Consider the following 22,327-nt stretch of genomic DNA (forward strand, 5'->3'; position numbering starts at 1 on the left):
CAAGGGGCAACTTGCAGAGAGCTGGCCGACGCTCTCCCATGATGCAGCAGCCTAGAAGCCTTTGTCCAAACAGAGGAAAGGTGAGGCAGCTGCAGGCAGACATCGAGTTTTGAAATTCTTCTGTAATTATGGCTTTAGTCGAGAAAATGCACATGAGTTCACAGGATGATAAATATTAGCATGCTTCTCCAAGTTCAAGTGAGTTGTCAATAAGACAATTAAAGCAGCATCAATAATATGCACTGTATGTTATTATCTGCTATTCTAAATCCCAGGCTTTTGTGATCTCTGCAAAACAAAGGAGGACAGGCAGCGGTGATACAAATACTTTTTGCACAAGTGTGAGCCCTAATTCTGCATTGCTGTCCCGGGGGCGGGGGGATGGCACATGCTTAAATACTATATGAAGAACGCGGGGTGATGAAGGACGGGATAGGTAGAAAGGACCGTTACAATGGGAAATTAGCAATCCTGTGTCTAAGGCAGATCAATCAGTCACATCACGTGACCCCAGTCAATAGGAGCCTGCATAAGTGCCAGCATTGACCTTAATCAACCGACAATCGGTACTCCGAAATCAGAAACTCTCAATTCCTCTAAAAGAAGAGGAGGCTAAGTGAAACTTTTGGTGAAATTAATAAACATGAATGAACCTGGTCATTAAGAGTGTGTGTGTGTGTGTGTGTGTGTGTGTGTGTGAGATAAAACAGGCTATATATACATATATGTAAATATATGTGTGTATATATGTACATATGTGTATATAAATACACACACACACACACACACACACACGTGTACGGGGCACCTGGGTGTTTCAGTTGTTGAACATCTGCCTTTGGCCCAGGGCCTGATCCTGGAGACCCGGGATCGAGTCCCGCGTCGAGCTCCCCACAGGGAGCCTGCTTCTCCCTCTGCCTGTGTCTCTGCCTCTCTCTCTGCACCTCTCATGAATAAATAAAATATTTAAAATATATATATATATACACACACACATACACATATATACATATATGCATATACATTCATATGCACACATATATATTCATTTACATGAAAAACCATATAGTATTGTGCTCAACTGGAATTCGCAATGAACAATCTCTTGAATACAAATTGCACGGCAAAACTTTTTCATTGTTCCCTAAAACAAAAACCTACACAATGCAATCTCTATACATCTGCAGAATCAAAAATCATTTTCCTCCAAAAATAACTTGCAAAGCATTAACGGCGCTGGAATGAGAGTAGATGTTAAAACTACTATTTGTTGACACTTGGTGATTTAGGATTGAAGAGAGAAGTTTTCTCCAAATTAATGAGCCAGACATAATAGAGCACTGTCAAAATATTGATTTTATTTTATCCTACCTATTGTTGATACTCTTCTCTTAGTTGGAGAAAAATATAATTTTTCCCATTAGAGTTATCATTTGTTATTATTCCATTATTTTCTATTTGTTATGGAAAAGGAATCTCATGTCACTTTTTCAAGATTAATATAGAACAATCACATGGAAAGTCGTGATAGAGACTAAAATAAAATACCAAATGCTTCCCAGACAATTTTTACTATAGACTGAAATATTTCTTAAAAAGAAAGGAAAAAAATTGTTGGTTCAAATTCCATAAAATATATAAATTTAGATCTATATTTATATACTTGGGTAAAAATATCATTCCAACTAAAGCTTAGAAATTAAAATAATTATATTCATGCTTATACAGCTTACTTGACAATAATCAAATTGACGAGCTGACAACAGCCGACATAGATTTAGAATTGAACAGGTAAAATTTGGGGACATACTGTTTACCAAGTTCTGTTCCTCTATTCTAAAGGATTGGTTTTTGTGGCGCCCATAAACCCTTGCTCTCTTGATTCCTGACAGATCTTGGTTAAGGACGGGCAAATATTTAAGCAACTTTTCTGAAAGTGTAATAAAAGTCACGCATTTGTTTCCATGATTTTTCTACTGAGTCATTTACATTTTAATATTTTACATCGAAGTTACAATGATGTGAAATACGATATATATGCAAGACTATCTGGAATGTTTACTGTTATTTAATGAAATTTACTTAATCACTTAAAACCAAATGATGAAGGGGGAAAAATAAAAGTTCAGTATCCAAAGAGCCAGGACATACTTCCTTTTCCACCAAATTTTTAAATTAAATTAAACTAAAATGTTGCCATTGTGATCACGTAAGTAAGGAACCCAAAGGGCCAGGTGTGAGATGCGAATGCGTACTTGCGAGCTCAACAGCAGGAGTCTTCTCTGGACCCACAGGTGACAGAAGCAAGCATCTAGTTTTCCTGCCCACCTGTCCCCCCTCCTGAAAGGGGAAGACGTTCAGGACGCCCAGGAAGAGCTGGGCCAGGAGACCCTCCTCCACGGGCCAGGACACCTGAATCAAATACAAACCCAAGGGGTCCCTGTGGGGGCAGGGGTCCCGCCCCGGAGTGTGTCCTCCTCACCCCGCACTCAGCACTCCACGCGCCACCTGCCACCTGGCCGAGGGAGGAGCAGCGCTCAGCCGACAGGTGGAAGGGGGTGCATCAGACTCCCGCAGCCACGCACGGGAACAGGAACTTTGAGCTGCTGATGCCAAACCCAAGATGTGCCCCCGCCCCCGAGGGCACAAAGCACGGGCCAGGATAACCAGACTCAGTACAACAGCTCGGTGTAGCGAGCAGACACCTCGAAAGCTGAGGTGGGGGCAAGGAGGGGGCGGAGGGGAGCCCGGCTCCAAAGAACCTCTTGTGAATCTCAACAGAAGCTGGAAGGAGAGAGTGTGGGATGATTCCTTATCTTGGCAGCCAACTTTATTTTCTGGCTGTTCTACGTGCCTGGCACAGAGTCGGAGCTCAGCGGATATTGGTAGAATGAATGAATGAATGAATGAATGATCCATATAGAAGAATGGATGGAGGGCCGCAAGGGGGGCCACCTGGAAGGAGGATGTTGGCTTCGGATGGCAGAGAAGCCACAGCAGCCAGTGGACACCCCACCTTCCCCCCCGCTGCCCCCAGCAGCAAGGGCCCCTTGGCAGGCTGTGCTCACAGGAGACTGGGAGACCAGCCCAACTGGAAGACTTCTCCTCCACGGCACGTTCTCCGGAGAGCAGTGCACACCCGGCTCCAGCCACCCAGGACTTTTCTTCTCAAGCCACCCAGATCTGTCTAAGCTTAGGGATATTGCACCTGCTCTTCCCTCTGCCGGGAAATTCTCTCCACCCTTTGGCTTTGCTGGCCCCTTCTCACCCTTGGTCCTCTAAGAACACCACTGGCCACCCAATTGATAAGGAGCCCGCCTCCCCGTCCTCTTCCTGCACAGTCTTCAGGGTAACCGTTGAAGTGGGAAGCATACTTGCGTCTCTCAAGTCAGTAACCACGCGTGTCAGGTCCCCAGCCCCTAGCACAGGGGTATCTGCCGGATGAACGGGCCTGAGAGGATGGACAGCAGAGCGTGGTGACACCACCGAGGGTCCTGAAGACCCAAGAGCCATTGGATACCAGCCCCCGAGGGCTCTGCTCCCACCATCGACTCCTCCACCTCAAGACGACAGGATTCCTATGCTCAGAAATGATCAAAACAAATCTCACCCTTCAGGGGCCAGGACTGAGTATGGTATCATTGCAACTAGAAGAAGTCCGTCTCGTGAGCATTGATTTTCTCCAGAGGAGGTCCAGGCCAGGTGCCAAGAGCCCCCATCCAAAGGGCAGACACAGCCCACATGCGACAGACACAAGCGCCCTTTGGAGAACCCAGCGTCGCCATGGACCAACCGCATGGCCCTGGGCAAGTCACCCCCATGGGTAGGCCTCCTTGTCTCCATCCTAAGGCAGAAGATGTTTATTTATTGAAATGTACTTAATCACTTAAAACCAAAGGATGAAGGGGAAACTAAATGATGCTGGAAGGATGAAACTAAATGATATCTTGTATTCTAAAGCCAAGGTCACCTATGTAATAAGCACTCGATAAATGCTAGGACCCGATCTGGGTTTCAGAGTTCCCCCAGGAAGATGGCATCTTGCTTCTTAGTATAATATCACTCGGGTATTCTTTGCTTTCTAAGGATGGCTGGCATGTTCCTGTTGTCACAGACCTGGGATCCCTTCCAGGGAGGCGAAAGTCAATCCAAATTCCACCTTTTCCCCTGAGGGAAAAAGTAAAGGAGTTACGTTCCACTCCCCACCTCTCTAGTGGGTGACCCCTCTTGCTTTTTTTAATATAAATTTATTTTTTATTGGTGTTCAATTTGCCAAAATATAGAATAACCCTTAGTGCTCATCCCGTCAAGTGCCCCCCCAGTGCCCGTCACCCAGTCACCCCCACCCCCCCGCCCACCTCCCCTTCCACCACCCCTAGTTCGTTTCCCAGAGTTAGGGGTCTCTCATGTTCTGTCTCCCTTTCTGATATTTCCCCTCTTGAATGCAATGGCCACAAGTTCAACCCAATTTTGTAGTCCATGCTTAAGCATTAGGCTCCCTGGAAATCATGTGATTGTATGCCTAGATGCAAATTAGGGGGGTCTCTAACACACGCACATATAGGTGTCTGTATATATAGGTGCACACATGTGTCTCTGTGTTTGTGCTTAATCCAGAACCTGGAACCTAAGAAACATCATCACTGCTTCCGCTTCCACTTTTATCCTGATACAACAGCTCCAAAGTGATTCTGCTCTTGTGCACAGCACCCAGCTTGCTTAAGACACACAATGCACTTAATACATGCTTTTTAAAAGAATGAAGTGGATGGATGGATGGATGGATGGATGGATGGATGGATGGATGACAAGGCTTCCTTGGGGATCTTTGGCTTTGATCCAGGTAAAGGATGAAGGGCAACGCCCATCACATTCCCGGCAACCCTAGGGGCGTGTGTGCACACATATGTGTGCGTGAGCGTGTGTGTGTGTGTGTGTGTGCGCGTAGCCTGGAAACAGGGTGCTAACACCTCATGGATTGGAGTGAGAATGTTTGTTTAGTGAAGACTTACACCCCACCCCCACCCCGCACCTCTCCATGAACTCAGCTGACCCTTTAAAACGCATCTTCTGAAACCTATAGGAAATCAATCAGCTGATACTTATTGATCCCTGGGTAAATAACTCCAAAGGCCAGCCAGGGAAACAAAGGAGGAAAGACACTTCTCCACTAGGCTATGCACGTGACTGACGCCCACAGTTTCTGGTGGGGTTTCGAGTTCTAAAATATTTAGCAAAACGTATGAAACAAGCACTAACAGTAGCTGGCCACTGGCTGAATAGCTGGTCTCTGGACTCATTAATTAATCATTTTCTCTTTTAATCCTGATGACTCAATTAGGAAGAATTATTCCAATTCTCCTGACGAGAAAACCGAGGTTTAAGGATAGAAATGTCCCGCTCGCAGGTAGCTGGCACGTGTCGGAGTGGGTGTCGAACCGGGCCCCACTTGACTGGTGAGCTCTTTATCACTGTGCCACACTGCCGGAAAAACAAAACCAACCAACAAATAAAAAATGCTCCCAGCTCTTCCTCATTTACAGACTTGATGTTTCCAGCTCAATGAAATAAACATCTTAATCACGGAATGAGGATGGGAGCACCTCTTAAAATTAAATTATGCAAAAAAAAAAAAACTAACCTATAGATATTGATGTATCAAGCAACGCATGTACAGTGTAACTCTGGCAAAAACATTTAATTAGCACATAAAGAATTCCCTCTTTAGACTCTCCTCCCTCAGAAGCAATGGCAGGGGAAGTGGAAAAATGCACAGAGTTTCCTTCAGTTAATCTAAGGGTTAACGGGCGGCTGCGGATAGAGATTTAATGACAGGACGGTGGCCTTGGCTCCCCAGTACAGCAACCATTCCACCTGCCTGCCCTGAGATGAAGATGAGGGGCAAGCGCAAATCACCATATCAGAATTTTGCACTGGATCCTGCTCCGCCCTCTGAGTCCCAGAGAAATGAGGGCTCGGGCCCCCAGCCCCCCCCCCCCAGGCCACCCGGCCTCTTCACAATGTCCTCCACGGGAGGCCAACCTCCACCAGAGGGGAGTCGCAGAGGCAGATTCCAACGGGGAAGTCTGTCCTGAGCAATGAAGCAGCTGGAAACCACTCATTCTTTAGATCAATGAACAAATTATTTTATTGAAGGTGGTATTTGGAGATCACACACAAGAATTACATGATTTCCATCTCAGCAATATTTTCATGCAAAGGGAGAGAAAGTTCTCATAACAGCGACCCCCCTACCCCCACCGTCGTCCCCCAAGATCCACACGTGGGCCTGGAATTTTTCACCTGAGCAGCCAGGCTCCTGAATGCAGGCAGAGAAAGCGGTGCCTGGGAAAAACCACAACATCGTCTCACGCGCGGGTCTAGCTCCCCTCAACCTTTCGAGATGTGAGGGGGGAACGTGAGGCTGAAGTGGCTGGTATGCTTGGGCTCAAAGGGCATTTATGTCAAAATGCAGCCGGTGCTTCTGGGAAGGCGTGGAAAATAGTCCAGACTCGAATATCAGGAATATATGACTTGACCTCGCCGGACGGCCAGCAGTAGAGGGTGAACATACCCACAGGCACAGCGTCCACATCCCCCAAAAGACAGGCCGTATCACCACCTACTACGTCACAGAAACACTGTCATGGGAAATGCCTATCAGATGACCAGACCCTGGATGAGTTCATCACTTGTCACGCACTTAGTAAGCCACAGTGTCTTCCTTGGGGTGGCAGCAGTTACTAAAGGGGACACCGCTAGCTCACAGCCTTCATCAACACATTTGCAGATGATGCGCAGGTTTGCATCATCTTGTCTGAATTTCTTCTGCCTCTTCATACGCTAGATGAGAATTTTAAATGCAACTAAATTCCCGTGAACCACCACCGCGCCCCACCCCCCGCTCCGCACCACCAGCAAACTTTAACAAAACCTCTTCCAACATACTTCCAGAATGCGTGTGCAAAGGGTGACACAGCTGAAAAGAAATAGCGGGGGGGCGGGGGGGGGAACACACTGAAACAAAACAGAACAAAAAAAAAAAAAACACACAAGAAAACAGATATTAAGTTGTCAAGTCAATGATCTCAGAAAAGAACTGCAGACAGAGTGTCTGGCGTTTTGCTTAAGGAACGGAGCATCCGAGGTCCGTGCGAGCTCCAGGCCCGCCTGCCTTGCAAGGGCTCGGAGCTCCAAGTGCAAGTCCGGGGTGGCGGGCAGGGCCGGGCGGCCGCCACCCTCCGAGGAGCCCTGGGCCGCAGGCGGCCTGCAGATTAAGGCCTTTCATGTGGGCCCGCGGCTGTGGGCTCCCTCCCCGCGTTCCCACACTACACTTTTCCACCTTTTGATCCTCCCGGGCTATTGGAGCCGGGTTGCCACCCACCGGCGCTGACCCTCTTTGGGGTGGAAACATTTGTGCATAAAGTTTCTCAGATACGGCCAGAACCCTGCACTGAGTTTAATTAGCACATCCAGCCAGGTTTCATCAGTGAGATGCTCTCTGCTCGGTGCAGATTCAAGGCTGCTGAAATAGCCACTTGGCATCAACAGATTACAACCCCCAAACTGGGAGCCCTGGCCGAGGAAGCAAAATAATTAAAGCACTTTAGCTGTAATTTCAATAAGATGTCCCACCCCCTTCAATAGGCTTCACAGAAATGACAGCCTTTCTGTAATAATTTGGAAGGCTTTGCCTGACTTGACTTTAATAGATTTTAAAAGAGAATTAGATTTTTTTTTTTAAAGAACAAAAAAAAAAAAAAAAAAGCATGTGCCACTTTTTTCTCCATCCAGTAAGGAATACACGTTTTCACATATTTTGAAAGGTAAAATTAAATAATCGAGCTATTCAGCGAGATTACATTTTATACATAGTATCTATGTGTTCTGGGATCTGTTTGCTTCTCTATAGTCGGTAGTTTAGCTGGTACAGTTTCCAAATATTTTCTTCCTCTTGAAAACAAATTTACAACAATGCATATGGTCTCCAAGTGGCAGGTTCCAGTGTACATTTTTAACTTCCACATGAAAGGCGAGTTTAAGAGGACTGCAAAGGATGGTTTCGTCATTGTCTGGGCTGCGTGTTGCATGGGGCGGCAGGAGTGCAAGCAAGGTGCACAGCACCAGGTCCCGGGCTAATTCTGTTGGCTTCAAATTCTCTCTTGGCCTTGCCGGAGCCTTGTGGCTGCAACAAGTGTCACACTCCTTGGCTCGCCCACTGGCAAAACTGCTGACGGATGCCCTTCGGTGGGTTGTTAAAACAACTAAAGATGATAACGCACCCAAGGTGCAGAAGGCAGGGCCTAGCAAGAGGCAAGGCCCGCCCACCAGCAGCCACTGCGGGAGCTGGCGCTCTGGCCACCTCTGCACACCTACCCAGAAGGGCCCCAGACCCTCCCCCTCCTCAGGTGCCCAGAAACCACAGGCATAAATGTTTACTGAATTACAGAAAACCCCCGAGGGCCCGACAATCTAGCCCTTCCATGAGCCAAAATCTCATCCAAATCTATGGGAATTACATGGGAACCTCAGATGTGCAAGTGAGAACATCATTATAATTAAGTCTGAATGGGCATTTCTGTGATTAATCTCGATTTTAGGGACCCTATGGGTTGTCTTTTACAACCTAAATAGAGCTACTTCATCCTCCGTAAGAGTACGTGCGCGTGTGTCATATGGGAACAAAACAACCAAAAGCCAAAGAATCATGAAGGAGGCTGAGGGTCCGCGATGCACGGGAGAGGTGAGCACAGCCACGGGGAGCCAGCGGACGAGTATCTGGGCGGAAGAATCAGCGGGGAGAGGGGGAAGCAAGAGGCAAGCCCACCTCGGTAATGAAAGACCCAGCTAAACACGGCTCAGGTAATCAAAGCTGTAACGCATTGATAGAAAACTTGCAGGTTAATGTCAGCTCAAGCCTACGGTGATCATTTTTCCTGTGTCAAAATGGCACTTAATTTTCTCATTGTAAAGCTACAGAGTGAGAACAGGTAGGTAGAGGAGGGGGGAAACCCTCCAAACTGCTTTTCCTTCCTGCACCTCTCAATGCCCCCGGAGCACGTGCAGGTCGCCCCTGCCACCACCCACCTGGAGGCCCCTGCCCCTCAAAGAAAGGGGGCTTGCTCTGGCCAACCGGAACCCTCCCTACCTGCCCAGGACGCCCCCAAGCCCCACAGAAGGCCGTGCGTGGCTAGGCTTCCTGGGTCAGTGATGAAATCACAGGGGTCTTGCACCGGGTGTGCCTCCAGGAAGGGGAGATGCTCTGCAGCAGTGGAGGGGTTAATCATGCCCATTCTGGAGGCCGACTGGGTAGGCTCTAATCCCAGAGCCACCGCCCTCCCCTCCCTGTGCCTGACTTCCCTTCCTGAAACTTGGGACAAACACAGGCCTGTTCTCCTAGAGAGATTGCAAGGATTAAGGGAGTAATGAATTTAGAACCCATGCCTACCACATAGTAAGTGCTCCAAGCAAACAAACAGCAAACAGAAAAGCCAGTATCCTCATCCTGCCAGCAGGGTGGCCAGCCTCAACTCTGAAACCAAGAGCTGTGACTTTCCTCTTCTTGGTGTGCACATGGCAGTGGGGGCAGCGGGGGGCCAGAACCGTGGGGTACTCTCACCCACAGGGCCATTCGGAAGGGTCAGCCGGTGTAAAAACAGAGTTGAGCCCCACACGCTCGCTCCAGATACCCCACACCCATTATTGACGTCCCCCCTCTTCTCGGATCCCATAGGACTGCCCCGTTCGGTGCAGGCCTCAACTTCCTGCCGTGTCTGTCTGCCTCCGGCCCGTGCTCCCTCTGAGCGTGAAATCTCCCTGCGCTCCCTGAGATGGCCGGGACAAGACCTGGCCCATGGAAGGCCTGGGAGATGCGCCTGACGTCCCCGCGGGGGACACATGGAAACGTCTGGTGACATGTTTTATTGTCACAACCGGGAGGGGGTACTGACATCTAGGGAGAGGTCAGGGGAGCCGCTAAACATCCAACAGTGCACGGGACAGACTCCCACAAGTGGGCAACGTCCACGGTGCCACTGCTGAGAAGACCCGGTCTAGAAAAACAACATCCAGGTTAGTCTAACAAATGCCACCAAAGGCCTCAGCCTGACCTGGTCTCTTCAGGCAGATAAACCTGACCTCCCGAAAAGCCAAGCACGCCATGTCCCTCGCCGTGGCCACACTCCAGCATGAGACAGAGACCAAAGATCCGCAATGGTTTTTCGAAATGAAAGTTGGGGAGGGAGGGGGATCCTCAAGCAGCCACCAGAGCCAGCCCGCATGGCACAATGGAGCCCCGCGGCAGGAAGTCCACGGAAGGCCGCGTCATGACCACATGAACTGGGCAGGAAGGTCCCCACCCCCACCCCAGGCACGTGGGGACCCAAGCTAGGTGGCTTGCAGAGTAGCCCGCCGTCCCAAGGCGGCTTCCATCCGTGTCTGCCCACACATGGGGGGGAAAAAGCCAATAGGGGGAGAGGGTGAGGAACCTCAAGAACGTGGCCTGCATTCCCCGGGGTCCGGATCCCAAGGACTGTGCCCCTCCCTCCACGGCGCACACGTGCTCACGAACTCGCCGACCTGCACTGAGTAGGCCAGCTGTGGGTGCAGACCGGCTGGGTGCAGGTGCTTCAAGCAGGCAACACCCTCCCTGGCACGTGCACGCACATGGACGCACAAGGACACACGCGCGGGCACACACACGGACGCGCACCAGCATCACCACCGCTAGGACGTCATCGTGACCGCGTGTAGGACTCCCTAGCTTAGCTGGGCTGCTCGCCCCTCTGAGGGCACCCCGAGCTCCCGGGGGCGGCCCACCCAGTCTACACCCGAGGAACCAATCCCTCCCCCTGACAAAAGGCCTCTCTCCCAACAACTCCCAACCAGGTACCACTCGACCACGGAGAGCACACGGTGAGCCCCACCTTGCCCTGGGACTACTCCTTGCCCTGTCCCCCCCCCATTCCTGCCGTGGCCCGTCCCGGAGGGGGCACGCCGGCGTGCGGGGCAGGTGTGGCTTCACAGAGAACGCCCCTGCTTATGAGTCCTTATTAGCAGAAGGGAGTCGGGCCGGTGCCAGTGCACTCGTGCCTTGCTTTTCGGCCTCACAGTCCGGCCTTCGCGGCCCGAGAAGGCCACCCGACCACAAGTGTCCTTCCAGCCCAAAGCGAAGGCCTCCCTGGACACAGCACGCAGCTGAGCGCTCACCTGCTCTAGGCTCGGGGGGAGACGTTTCGGGACTCCTGTCCTCAGCACGGACCAAAGCGGACCCGGACAAAGCTCGCTCCTCCTGTTAAACTTGCGTCAGGTCTCACTTTAAATAATACTGAGAACAAAATGCAAGCTGATATTTCAGCTTACTTAAAAGGCTTATTAAAAACACTAAATCCAAAGATGTTAAGAAGCTATAATTGTCCTCATTCAAACTGGAAAAATAAATCTATTTGCTTTCTTCCTTTATGATCCTCTGCTAAAAAAAATAAAAAAATAAAAAAATAAACAAGTTCATCTATATTCTCGTGAGCATCACTGCTGTCTTTCTTTCCCTCCATTCAAGGCACTTTAAAAACACCTGTGCCATTCATAGCCAACTTTTGAGCAAAAGGCAACCACGTCTGGGGAAGGCTGCTTAACTCTGATTTCCTTACGCCAGAGATAAGCCTGTCTTGCTCAAAAGCTAAGATGGGAGTTCAGAGTTCACTTGAATGGGCTTGTGGATTTTATAGGTCTGAGCTGATGAAATTTCTTTGGTGACCTAAGGCAGAGTAGAGAGCCTAATCGCTCGGCTTTTTGGGGCTCAGCAGGCAGGGATTCCACATCTCAGCACTGCCTTCGGGACCCCATGGGTAACTGTGGTTAGTAGGGCTGCACGTCCTGGCCACCCGCCCCGTCCTCTCCCATTATGGGGGTTACCGGCCTCCGGCTCGGACCACAGCGGCGTGACTGTCGCTCGCTGCCTGCCCTAAGTCTTCCGTGAAGACAGCCCCAGCCAGCAGTTAACTTGCTGAGTTGCGAGGATCTCAAGCCTGCTCAGAAGTTAAGCACTCCAGGCACAGAACAAGATGGGTTTTCAGAGCAGTGGTCCAAGAGAATGCAAATTTATCGAAAGCGCTTTCTCCAGGTTTTCCATAATTAGCATTTATGTCTCCAGGAACTGTCTCCCCGAACCCAGTTTAGGGTGAAAGCATTTTAGAGACTTTCTCTGCAGATGACATACGAGGTACTAACCTTTTTTCATATGCCCAGATGTTAAGTTCATTTTCATCACATTTATGCAAATTTCATTTGAACAGTAAATCAAAAGAAATCTTAAATCATTGTACACTATTTAAAAATCCACACTAAATCCGGTTTACTTGCAGGGATATTAACATAAAGTCACAGTTAAGGGACTGAAGGTATGAAGCAGATGTCACAGTCCCCCCTGCCACGCAGCGGCCCCACAGATACCTGGGGTGCCGGCCACCCACGCGATCCAGTGTCTCCCTCCCGGTGGCGACCGGATTCGAGCTCTGCCCGGTTAGAGGTGTTCCGGAAACGGAAGCCTTCTAAAAGTTTCCCAAACTGTAGGACAACAGGGAGGTGGAGGGAGGGGGGGGGGGTCTCTCGGTCCAGGGGCCCCGTCATCCATGTCAGTGTCTGGACTGAGACAGGACAAAGTTCAAAGGCAGGGGCCCCGGTGGTGAGACTTTTGGCAGCTGGTGCCCTCCTCGGTGGGGGGAAAAGTTAATTCCTAGGGCTCTGCAGGCCTGCGTTTGTCAAGGCGCTGGACGTCAGTGCTATCATTACCCAGCAAACCAGCCAGGCGGTTAATGGTGGAATCAGGAGACATTTGCACTCTGCTATCAGAATGACATCATAACTAAAGCAGCCTTCAGCCAGAAGCCCTAGGCTCTCCACAAGCAGAGGCCAGAGGGCTGCCGGGGCGCCCCCCTGTGACTCCCCAGGCCGGAAGCTGAGTCCCTACCCCTATCTAGGCAGGGTGGTGGGCCCAGCCCCCTGCAAGTTCCTGGGCAAGTGGGCACTGGGGTTCCAGCCTTCTCCCAAGCTACTCAGACTTCCCCCCGGATCCCGAACGCTGTAAATAGTACTAACCATACACGATCGCATTCTTTTTTTTTTTTTTTTAAATAAAATTTAAGATACTGCAAAACCACTTTTCCTCGACAGGCAAGGGTTGGTATTTTATTAACGCCGCTACGTTTTGGTCACGGCATTTATGGCATTTCCAACAGAACTGTCAATCCTCTCGGTGACCCTGTCTAGCAAAGAAGCTGTGCGCTCTCTCCTTTGAGCAACAGAAATAAATGATGCTGGGGAAATGGGGTTGGGGGGGGCAAGCCAGGGGAGAAGTCCTTCCTGCTCTTGTTTTGGCTGCTTTTCTTTTTAAAGCACAGCCCGATCCCTCTCGGTCTCTCTCTCTCTCTCTCTCTCTCTCTAACACACACACACACACACACACACACACACACGCACACATGCACAGCCAGAGACACAAACCTTAGGATAATGGGGGAGGCATTTGGCGACGAGCTGCATCCTCGGCGGGCGCTTGGAGCGGCGGCCCCGCTCGCCCGCCCGCAGCTCTGCCCTGCACGGCGGGCGCCGACCCCTCGCGCGGGGACCCGCGATGCCCAACTCCGCCGCGCCCCAGAGGTCGCCCCCCAGCACCCCCGACTCCGGCTGCAGGTACACGCGCGGCCCAGCAGCTCACCTGGCCCGGGAAGTCGGGAGACAGAGAAGAAAAAGTTGTGCGAGCTGCCGGGAGCCCGCAGCCCGCAGCCCGGAGCCCGCAGCCCGCAGCCCGCAGCCCAGGCCCGCCTGCAGCGCGCAGCCCGGGCCCCTCACCCGCCGCCGTGCGCGCTGCCCTCGGGGCGCGCCGAGGCCACGGCCGGGCACTTACTTGGCACTCGCTTTGGAGCGTGCAGGTCGTCGCGGCGTTCACCGGGGTTTTCAAACAACTTTCAGGGAGGAAGGAGGAGGCCAAAAAAAAAAAAAAAAAAAAATCCAATTATGCAAATGGGCTCCGGACTGGGAGGCGCGCGCTGGAGCTGACGCCGGCCACTGCCCGAGTTCCCGGAGCGGCCCCGGGCCGGGCAGATTTATGCGGGCGCGTCACGGCTACGCCAGGTCCCGCCGCCGGAGCATCTCGAAGTTAATTAAAGCGGTAATGTCCACTTTCGCGGCCGCCCTCCGCGCGCCGGGTCACGGCTCCACCGGCCAGCCCGACCCGACCCGACCCGACCCGGCCGGGGGCGGGGGCGGGGGCGCGGGCGCGGGCGCGGGCGCTGCCCCCCTCGCCGCCCGTCCTTGCCTCTTCTCGCTCCCCCTCTTTTTTTCCCCTCTTTCTCTCCACCCCCCCTCTTCCCTCTCTTTAAGTCGCCTGCCTTCCACTCCGTGAACAATGAACAAAGATGTGAGTGATGGGAAAGGATCGCCCCCTCCCAACCCCGGCGGCGAGCGAAGCCGGTCTTAAAGTAAAAAACCCAGTTGCTGGTATCAAACTGGGGAAGGAAACAGCGCGCTCCCAGCCCGCGCCCCCCCGCCCCCGTGCCCACACGCGCACGCACGCACGCTCACCCCACCCCAAGTTCACCTAAGCCCTGGCTGGGGGCGGGGGCGCAGAGGCCGGGGCTCCGGGGGCCGCGCAACTCGCCGGGGAGCCCCCTCCCCGGGGCGCGGAGGCGGGGGCCGCGGCGGGCGCCCGGGCCGAGCTCGCCCCCCCGCGCCCCTCCCCGCCCCGGCCCCCTCCCCGCGTCCACACCGGCCAGCCGGGCCCGGCCGCCCGCTCGGGCTGCCCGGCGGCCGGATGCGCTCAGCAAACGCGGCCCCTGTCGGATTTCTGCTAAACTGCACGGCGGCGGCTGCCGGGAGAAGGCGCAGGAGGAGCGGGAGGCCGGCCCCGCGCGCGCACGGCCCCCGCCCGGGCCGCGGCCCCTGCCCCGGGCCCCGCCGGCCGCCCTCCCGCCCGCGCCCGCGCCCCCGCCCGCGCCCCCGCCCCCCGCCCGCGCGCGCACGGCCCCCCGCCCGCGCCCGCGCCCCCCGCCGCCCCCGCGCGCACCGGCGCCGGCCCCGCAGGCCGGGACGCCGCGCAGCCGCCGTATTTTCTGCTAAAGTGAAAACGAAGGCGGCTGACAAATCACGGCTCCTGCGAGGCACTCGTTAGACATAACAATATCCGGCAAACAAAACCCAGCCGCGGCCGCCACCGGCGCGCGGGGCCGGGACCCCGCCCTGCCCTGCTGCGCCCCCCGCGCGCCCCGGGCCCGGCCCCGCTGCGCCCCCCGCGCGCCCCGGGAGACCGCGGGCCGCGTCCACGCCCGCCGAGGGGACGCTCACGACCCAGAAGCGAGCGGGGGGCGCGGGAGGGGGGGTGGCAGGCAACTTTCCACCTGTCCCCACGGAAAGCCCTGCCGGAGTTTCCTCGGAAGAGTTCCGAGGAGGGGAGGGACGCGGGGATGGGGGACAGGTCCCCGCGCCCCGCATCCCTTTCCTTTTCTGCTAACTTCGCGGCGGCGGCGGCGGCGGCGGCGGCGCCTGCGTCTCCACCTTCCGCTCCACGTACACCCGTCTATATGGAGAGATCTATATTTTAAATTATTTGCAAAACTGCAACAGATGGGCGCGTCGAGATCTGGACACTTTCCTACTCATCATCAAAGAAAAGCTCTTCCCCCCCCCCCACCCCCTTTTCTTTCTTTCTTTTTTTTTTTTTTCTTTTTTTTTTTTTTTTTTTGCCTAAAATACATCCCGGTCCCGCCTACGACTGTTTTCCCTCAATTCTTGATCTTCAAAAAAAATAATGTCTTGCAGCAAACAGAAAGGTTTATCAGCAGAGATCCTTCTCGTCCCCCCCCCCCTCCACTCCTCACCCACCCACCCCGCAGTCGTGCATCTGGGCCAGTGCATCTGATCCTCCCCCCCTCCCCAGACTGCACCCCCCGCAGACGCCCTCCGCGCCCGCCCTCCGCCTCGCAGAGCCCCAAGCCCGCCCGCACCCCCTCGCTCCGATTGGCCTCATTTCTCCAGCCCAGGGCCAGCCGGCTCAGTTGCCTCCATAAACCTGTTACTTATTTCTTTCTTTATTTGTATCTTGGGCATCCCCCCCCCACCCCACCCCACCCCCCTGAGGCTGGGCCGCAGGGCCTGGGCCGCGCCGGGGCAGGTGCCGCGGACGCCGCCCGCGCTTGCAGGCGCCGCGGCCCTTCCTGGGGTCGCGGGTTCGGCCCCTGACACCCGGGTCCTGCGGAGCCCCCCGGCCTCGGCCTCGCCCGGCTCCCGGGCCACTGGAGGCCAATGAAAACACAAAATGGCAGGTCTGCGCGGCCCTCGGCGCCCGCAAGTTTGATACACTGTAACCATCAGCTAACTTTGATTTAAAAAAGAAAAAAAAAAAAGATTACAAATTAGCCTGCATCCCCCCCCCCTCCTCCTCGTCCTCCTCGTCCTCCTCCGGCGGCGGCGGCGGCGGCGGCGGCGGGGCCCGCATCCCGCGGCGAGGCGCGAAGGGAGAAGGGGAGCCAGGGCGCCCGCGGCTCGGCGGAGGAGGAGAGGGGCAAAGTCAGTTGAGCAGAAGTTTCCGCGGCCCCGGCCTCCCCCGGTGCACACGCTGCCCCCACCCCGGACCCCTTTGAAAGTTTCCCGGGGCCCGAGAGCGGCGCGCGCGCGGGGGGCGCACGAGGGGCGCGCGCGCGCGGGGGGCGCGCGGGGGGCGCGGGGCCCGGCGGCTCCCGTTCAAAGTAACGGTCCCGGGCCCGCGGGCGGGGGAGGCGGCGGCCGGGGCGCGGGTCCCGCTCGCCGCCGAAGTTGCCGAGCGCCGGTGGATGCCCGGCCGCCGCCGCGTCCCCGGCTCCGAGCTCTCCATCCTCCCCCCTCCCCCGGTGACAGCTCCTCTCGCCAACGTCACAGCCACGGATATTTAATTAGACCGTATTTTTTAATCGCGATGGGGCGAGAAGGAGGCCGGCGGCAGGCCTCGCCGAGACGGGGAGGGGGAGGGGACCGGGGGGCCGCGCCGAGAGTCCAAACTCACTTTGCCACCTCCCGGCCGGACGCCGCGCGCGCCCCCCCCCGTGCGCCCCCGCCGCGCCCCGCGGGGAGGGGGCCCCCCCCGCCTCCCCATCTTTGTTTTCCTTACCTTAAACATTGAAACGCGGGCGTCGGGAGCAAAGTCGGGCACGTAAACGGAGCGTTGTAAAAGATTGTGTTCAATGAATAATGAAACATGTCCACATGATTGACTTGATCATTTTCCGGGGCCGAGGGGGGACGGGCGCCCTGCTCGCGCGCCTCGCCCGGCCGCCCGGCGGAGCCCCGCGCACTGTTCCCAGCCCAGCCGGGGCAGGGCGGGCTCGGTTTTCATCCGCCTCTTTTCAGAATCGCCCCGTTCATTGATACTCATCACCCAGCCCCAGCAGACCTCCCCATCCCCGGCCCGGCCTCCCCCTATCTGGTAGGTGAAATGCATTGTACCATTAAAAACGCTCTCCATTGTCGCCCTGGCATAATTCACAGCAACTAGATAGGTCTTGCGGCATTTAGCTTTGATGAGCCAGAGACTGAACCCTTGATATAATAATCTACAAAGAATGGTGTGTGATCGTCCATTTTTTCTCTCTGTCTAGCAACTAAGAAACCATTTAACACAGCGCAGCTTGCTTCTGACCTTGAGCTCATGTAAACACACTTATTAAAATCTATCTATTCTCCAAGAGCTACATTCTGATTGTCAGACTCGTTACGGAGACATACATCAGCCCCTTCGCTTGTCACTACTTTGCATTCCTGCCTTTGACTAAAGAATTTTTTATCCAGCCGAGAGGGAGAGAGAGAGAGAGAGAGAGAGAGAGAGAGAGAGATTGCACAGAAGGAGAGGAGAGAGAGAGAGAGAGAGAGAGAGACAGGGAAAGGGGGAGAGGAGCAGGAAAAAAAAAAAAAAGAAAAAAAAGCTTAATTCTTACCTGCTCCTGAAACTATTTAAAGTCTGTTTCTTTTCTGGGGGGAAAAAAAAAAAAAAAAAAAAAACTCCCGGGTGAATCTCGGTGGACAGCGGGACGCGGAGAATCAGTCACAGCCCGGGCGTTTAAGGGAGTCATCAGCGATCAAATGACGTTGATCCGCGCTGTAACCTTGTGGCGTATTTAATGTAAATAAGGCAGTTATGTTGCCAATCGCCGCGATACAAACACGGAGAGGTCCTCAGCCTCGCCTCCCGCGCCTGCCATTAGAGGCGACTTTATTTACAGACACTATTTAGGAGATCATGATAATTCTAAAACAATACTAGTGCCAAATGATTATGAAAATATGATTTTAATTAATCACGTAGTAGGCAAGGAAATTAGCATACGGTAATTAAACTTCGAGAGAAACGTCACGCAGGTTCTCTGCCTTATGGGTCCAGAATAATCATCACGCGGTGGGCTCCAGGACTTAATTATCAAACAAAATAACTTTTTTAAGGCAACTTTGCAAATGCTGGTCCTCCAGGCAGACGCTTCGGTAAATAATGTAAGGCGAGGTAACAAGGTGGAGATGTGAGGGATGCAGGAGGTTGGGTTTCTGTGAAGCAAGGAAGAGGGGGAAAGAAGGGGGGAAAAAGCTGAATAATGCAATTATGGATTCTCTGTCCTAGAGTTGACAAAAGCTGGTGCCTCAAAAGCCTCTTTGTTATGGGATTATATAATGATCCTGGTGTCATTATGGGAAAAAAAAAAGATTCAGTAATAATAATAAAAGAAGTATCCAGATACACCAATGAGGAGCTTGTTTTAAAGAAAAGACTCGCATGTGACATTGGGGCATGTTAATAGCAGAAAGACAAGATCCAAAAGAGTTGACAAATAATGGAGGAGAGAGGGAGGGAGGGAGGGAGGGAGAGAGGGAGGGAGGGAGAGAGGGAGAGAGGGAGGGAGGGAGAGATTGAGAGAGAGAAAGAGAGAGAGAGAGAGAGAGGCCTGTGTTGTGCATGATTAAGAAGCGTTGGAGACAGATTGATTATTCAAAACGCCAAGCCACAGGGACACTTAAAACATTGATTCAGGTAGGACTTGTTCGAGCCTGCCTGATCCGAGTTCCCCTAAGATGACTGGTGAGTTTTAAACCAGGGCACCACAATACACAAAAAGCAAAGATAAAGAAAAAGCACCCCGCAGCCTCCCCACCCCCCACCCCATCCTGTAGAAGGAGCCGCTCAGGGCAATGAGCCGGTGCCAGAGGGGTCAGGTACTGAAAACTTGGCGCCAAGAGGAGCAGCCGGACAGCGGCCAGGCCAGGGGCTCAGGTACAGACGGGACCCTGCTGCCCCTGGCACCTGGCCTTGGCACCTCCCCGCCTGGGAGCGGCCCCCGAGGGGCGGCATTGCTGGGCCCCCAGCCTGGTCACCTCTGCCCGCACCCTTGGGCTCTGTCCTGGGACCCAGGGCGTTCTCAATCTTCCTCTGCCATCTGTCTGTCTCTCTCCACCCAGGATTTTGGGGAGTGAGAAAAGAGTGTTTCCCCCCAATAAGCCAGTTCTAGGAGATTCTGAAAGTCCACTCAAATCTTTGCGGTGGCATTAAAAAAAAAAAAAAATCCCCTGCCTACCCAAAAAAAAAAGTTTAGGAATTCAGTTCGCATTTTCCAATCTGATGTGTCTGAAATTCTCTTTGAACAAATTCCAAAATACAAGGGTTTTTTTTTTTCCTTCTTGTATAGAAATTAGCATCGCAATCACATCAATGATATCACTATCTCTATGGGAATGATAGCCAGAGCAGTGGGGTGTTCTTTATTTCAATTCTTCGTGGATCAACTGATTATACTCTGTCGTCTTTTGAACCTGTTATTGTAAGTCAAGTGATTCTTTATAAGTGACAGCTCGGACAAAGAGGCGAGCAGGGCCGAGCAGGTCGAAAGGAAGTGGCCATATGGACTCGGAGAAAAGGCACTTTCTCCCCAAGAGAATGGGGGTGGCAGTCGCCTTTTAACCCTCAAGCCGCCGGGCTGCCTGGGCCTGGGGAGGCAGGGAGCCGGGTGCGCCCGCGCAGGCCCCGAGCGCTGACCCCCTGCCCCCGGGCCCGGCTGGCAGGTCCGGGATGCCCGTGGCCTTCCGAGGCCTCGTGGGAGGGCCGCGCGCCCGGCCTCCCCGGGCACCTGGGCTGCTGCGCACCTGCGCAGGCCGCGGGGATGATGATGTGCGGCCCACGGGCCTGAGCCGGGGAGGACCCCAGCACCTGGAGGCCCAGCCCAGGAGCATCCCTCCCCGCGGGGGCCTCGCCCGCGCCCCCTGTCGGCGCCCGTGCGCCCTGCGCGCCCCAGTGCAGGCTGGGCTGCCCCAGGGCGCTGCAGGGAGAGCTCCCCTGGAGGGGGGGGCGACAGTCACCCTGAGAGCTGAGCCCCCCACACACACACCAGAGGCCTGCCGTCTTTCAGAGGCGGAAACTTGACCCCTACCGAAGCACAGGAGTCCCCCGAGGACTCTCCCCACCCCTCCCTCCAGTTTAGTGGCCACCTCCATGTCCCCCACCCATCCATCCTCTCCTCCTTCTCCAGAATCTCCCACCACTCCACCCTCTTGCTCTAGCTGGTGCTGCCCAGAAGGCCTCTCCTCGCTCACTCCCCCTCCTCCTTCTCTGGCTCTGGGGTGCTGTGCCCAGGACCGCCTCCTGGCCTGGCCGGGCCTGGCCCTCTGGGCCTGGACTTCAAGCAGGGACCCGCCAATGCTCACAGCCCTTTGGCTGGACAGCCACTCCTGCCAACCCCAGGGGCTGTCCACTCCTGGGGTGTCTTCTTCAGAATGAGACCAGCTTCCTGACTTCTCGAAACCGGTGGAAATGATTAGGAGCCTGGGCTGGCAGGTTAGTTGGATGGTTGTTGTCCTGGGTGGAAATCGGGGTGGTAGGTCAGTTCTTTGGTGGCTCCGGTACCAGCACAGAATCAAGGGCCTTCAAAGCCGCGCCGTATTACAGTAAGTGCTTGGCCTCTGGGTGCGCCTCCTTGGCAAGTAATACCTCTCACATCAGATAGATTGGTTCTCTCTTCTGTGCCTCGTAACTCTGATTTTCTCGTGGTATGAACAGGTTAAAAACTAGCCATTGGGATGGCCGTTGCCTGCGACCAAAGAGTGAAGCACAGAGGAAAGCATCCAGGGGGCTGCCTAGGGTCGGGAGCAGCGAGGTAGACCAGAACCAAGTCCTCCCACCCCAGACCTGTTTCCCCGCCATATAGAGATAACCCTCCCTCCCCCCGGTGATCTGTAGAGCCCTTAGGATCACAGAGTCGGTGGCTCTAGAAGAATGGTAGTAGCCTCCGCCATCAGGTCCACCTTCTTAAGGCAGAAGGAAGATGGGAAGAGGTCTGTAGAAGCCCGTGTGTCCATGGGAGCTGGTCTGGATGCTCTCATGGCCCCATCTGGATTCTCATTGAGAGTCCCTGCTTCTCAATTTCAGGTGGCCCAGAAGGCCATCACCACTGACCAGGTGCTTTCCTTTACTAGGTGGGGGGGGCGGGCAGGCAAGGGGCGGGAGCTTGCCTGGGCTTCAACCATGAGGTTTCCTTCCCCTCCCTAAATGGTTTTCTCTGCTCCTGAGGTCAGGGACCTCTCCCCATGGAGGATCAGAGCAGTCTTCTCAGCTGTGGACACCTCAGGGTGAATGAGCCTTCAAAGACCCCCCGGAAGGCAAGGTTCAGAGGTGTGCCATTAGAAGGTGGGAGAGGTGAGGAGTAAGTGGGGTAAGGAGAAGTGGGGAAGAAGCTGACCTGCGTGGCTCTTCTGCCCTGAACTATTGGTCCTTGGCCTTGGAGAGGCCAGCTGGGCCGTCCTCACCTCCTCCAGCATCCCCTTTTAAGCATCCCCTTTCAAGACCTGGAGGGCTGCTCTTCCAAAAGTTGCCCGAAATAGTCGGACACCTCTTCCGGTCTTTCCAACAGAGGGAAGGACTCGACACGGTAACACCTGTTTGTCTTGTCAGAGCCAGCTCCTCTTCCTAGCAGGACAGCCTGCCTTTCCTTCCCAACCCCCAGGGAATCTGGGTTGGGGATCCAGCTTTGTGACCCCGCAGATGGGCACATCCTAGCTCCCTCCACGTTGTGATGGGTTCAGGAATAGGCATGTGACCAAAGCTGGCCCAATCAGTGAATCTTGTATTTTCTTTTTAAATAGACACCAGCACCGTGGCTGAGCTGCAGCGGAGCGTGGTCCCCAGGCCCAGGCCAGGAAAGTGGAGCCCAGAGGCCACCACGGGGGCCTGAGGATGCTGCCCCCACAGCAGAGAGCAGAGCAGAAGGGGAGAAACGGGTCTGCTCGTGTTGAGCCCTGCGTCCAGCCACACCTGAAACCAGCCCCATCC

The 22,327-nt window shown here is 54.2% G+C and overlaps 1 protein-coding gene across 4 annotated transcripts in view; it reads right to left on the minus strand.

The window, feature by feature from the left end:
- ZNF536 (zinc finger protein 536) overlaps window positions 1-18,187 on the minus strand; it is a 430,505-nt gene extending 412,318 nt beyond the window's left edge. For 2 of the 4 annotated variants that reach the window (XM_072782891.1, XM_072782900.1), the window contains exon 1: window positions 17,138-17,330. The gene's annotated coding sequence lies outside the window, so the exon portion shown is untranslated. Of the gene's footprint in view, window positions 1-13,903; window positions 14,008-17,137; window positions 17,331-17,960 lie in introns of those variants that run through there. The other 2 variants (XM_072782920.1, XM_072782922.1) reach the window with 2 other exon arrangements.
- Window positions 18,188-22,327: the final 4,140 nt, after the last annotated feature.

This window comes from Canis lupus, chromosome 1, assembly GCF_048164855.1.
Source record: "Canis lupus baileyi chromosome 1, mCanLup2.hap1, whole genome shotgun sequence".
NCBI classification, from domain to species: domain Eukaryota; kingdom Metazoa; phylum Chordata; class Mammalia; order Carnivora; family Canidae; genus Canis; species Canis lupus.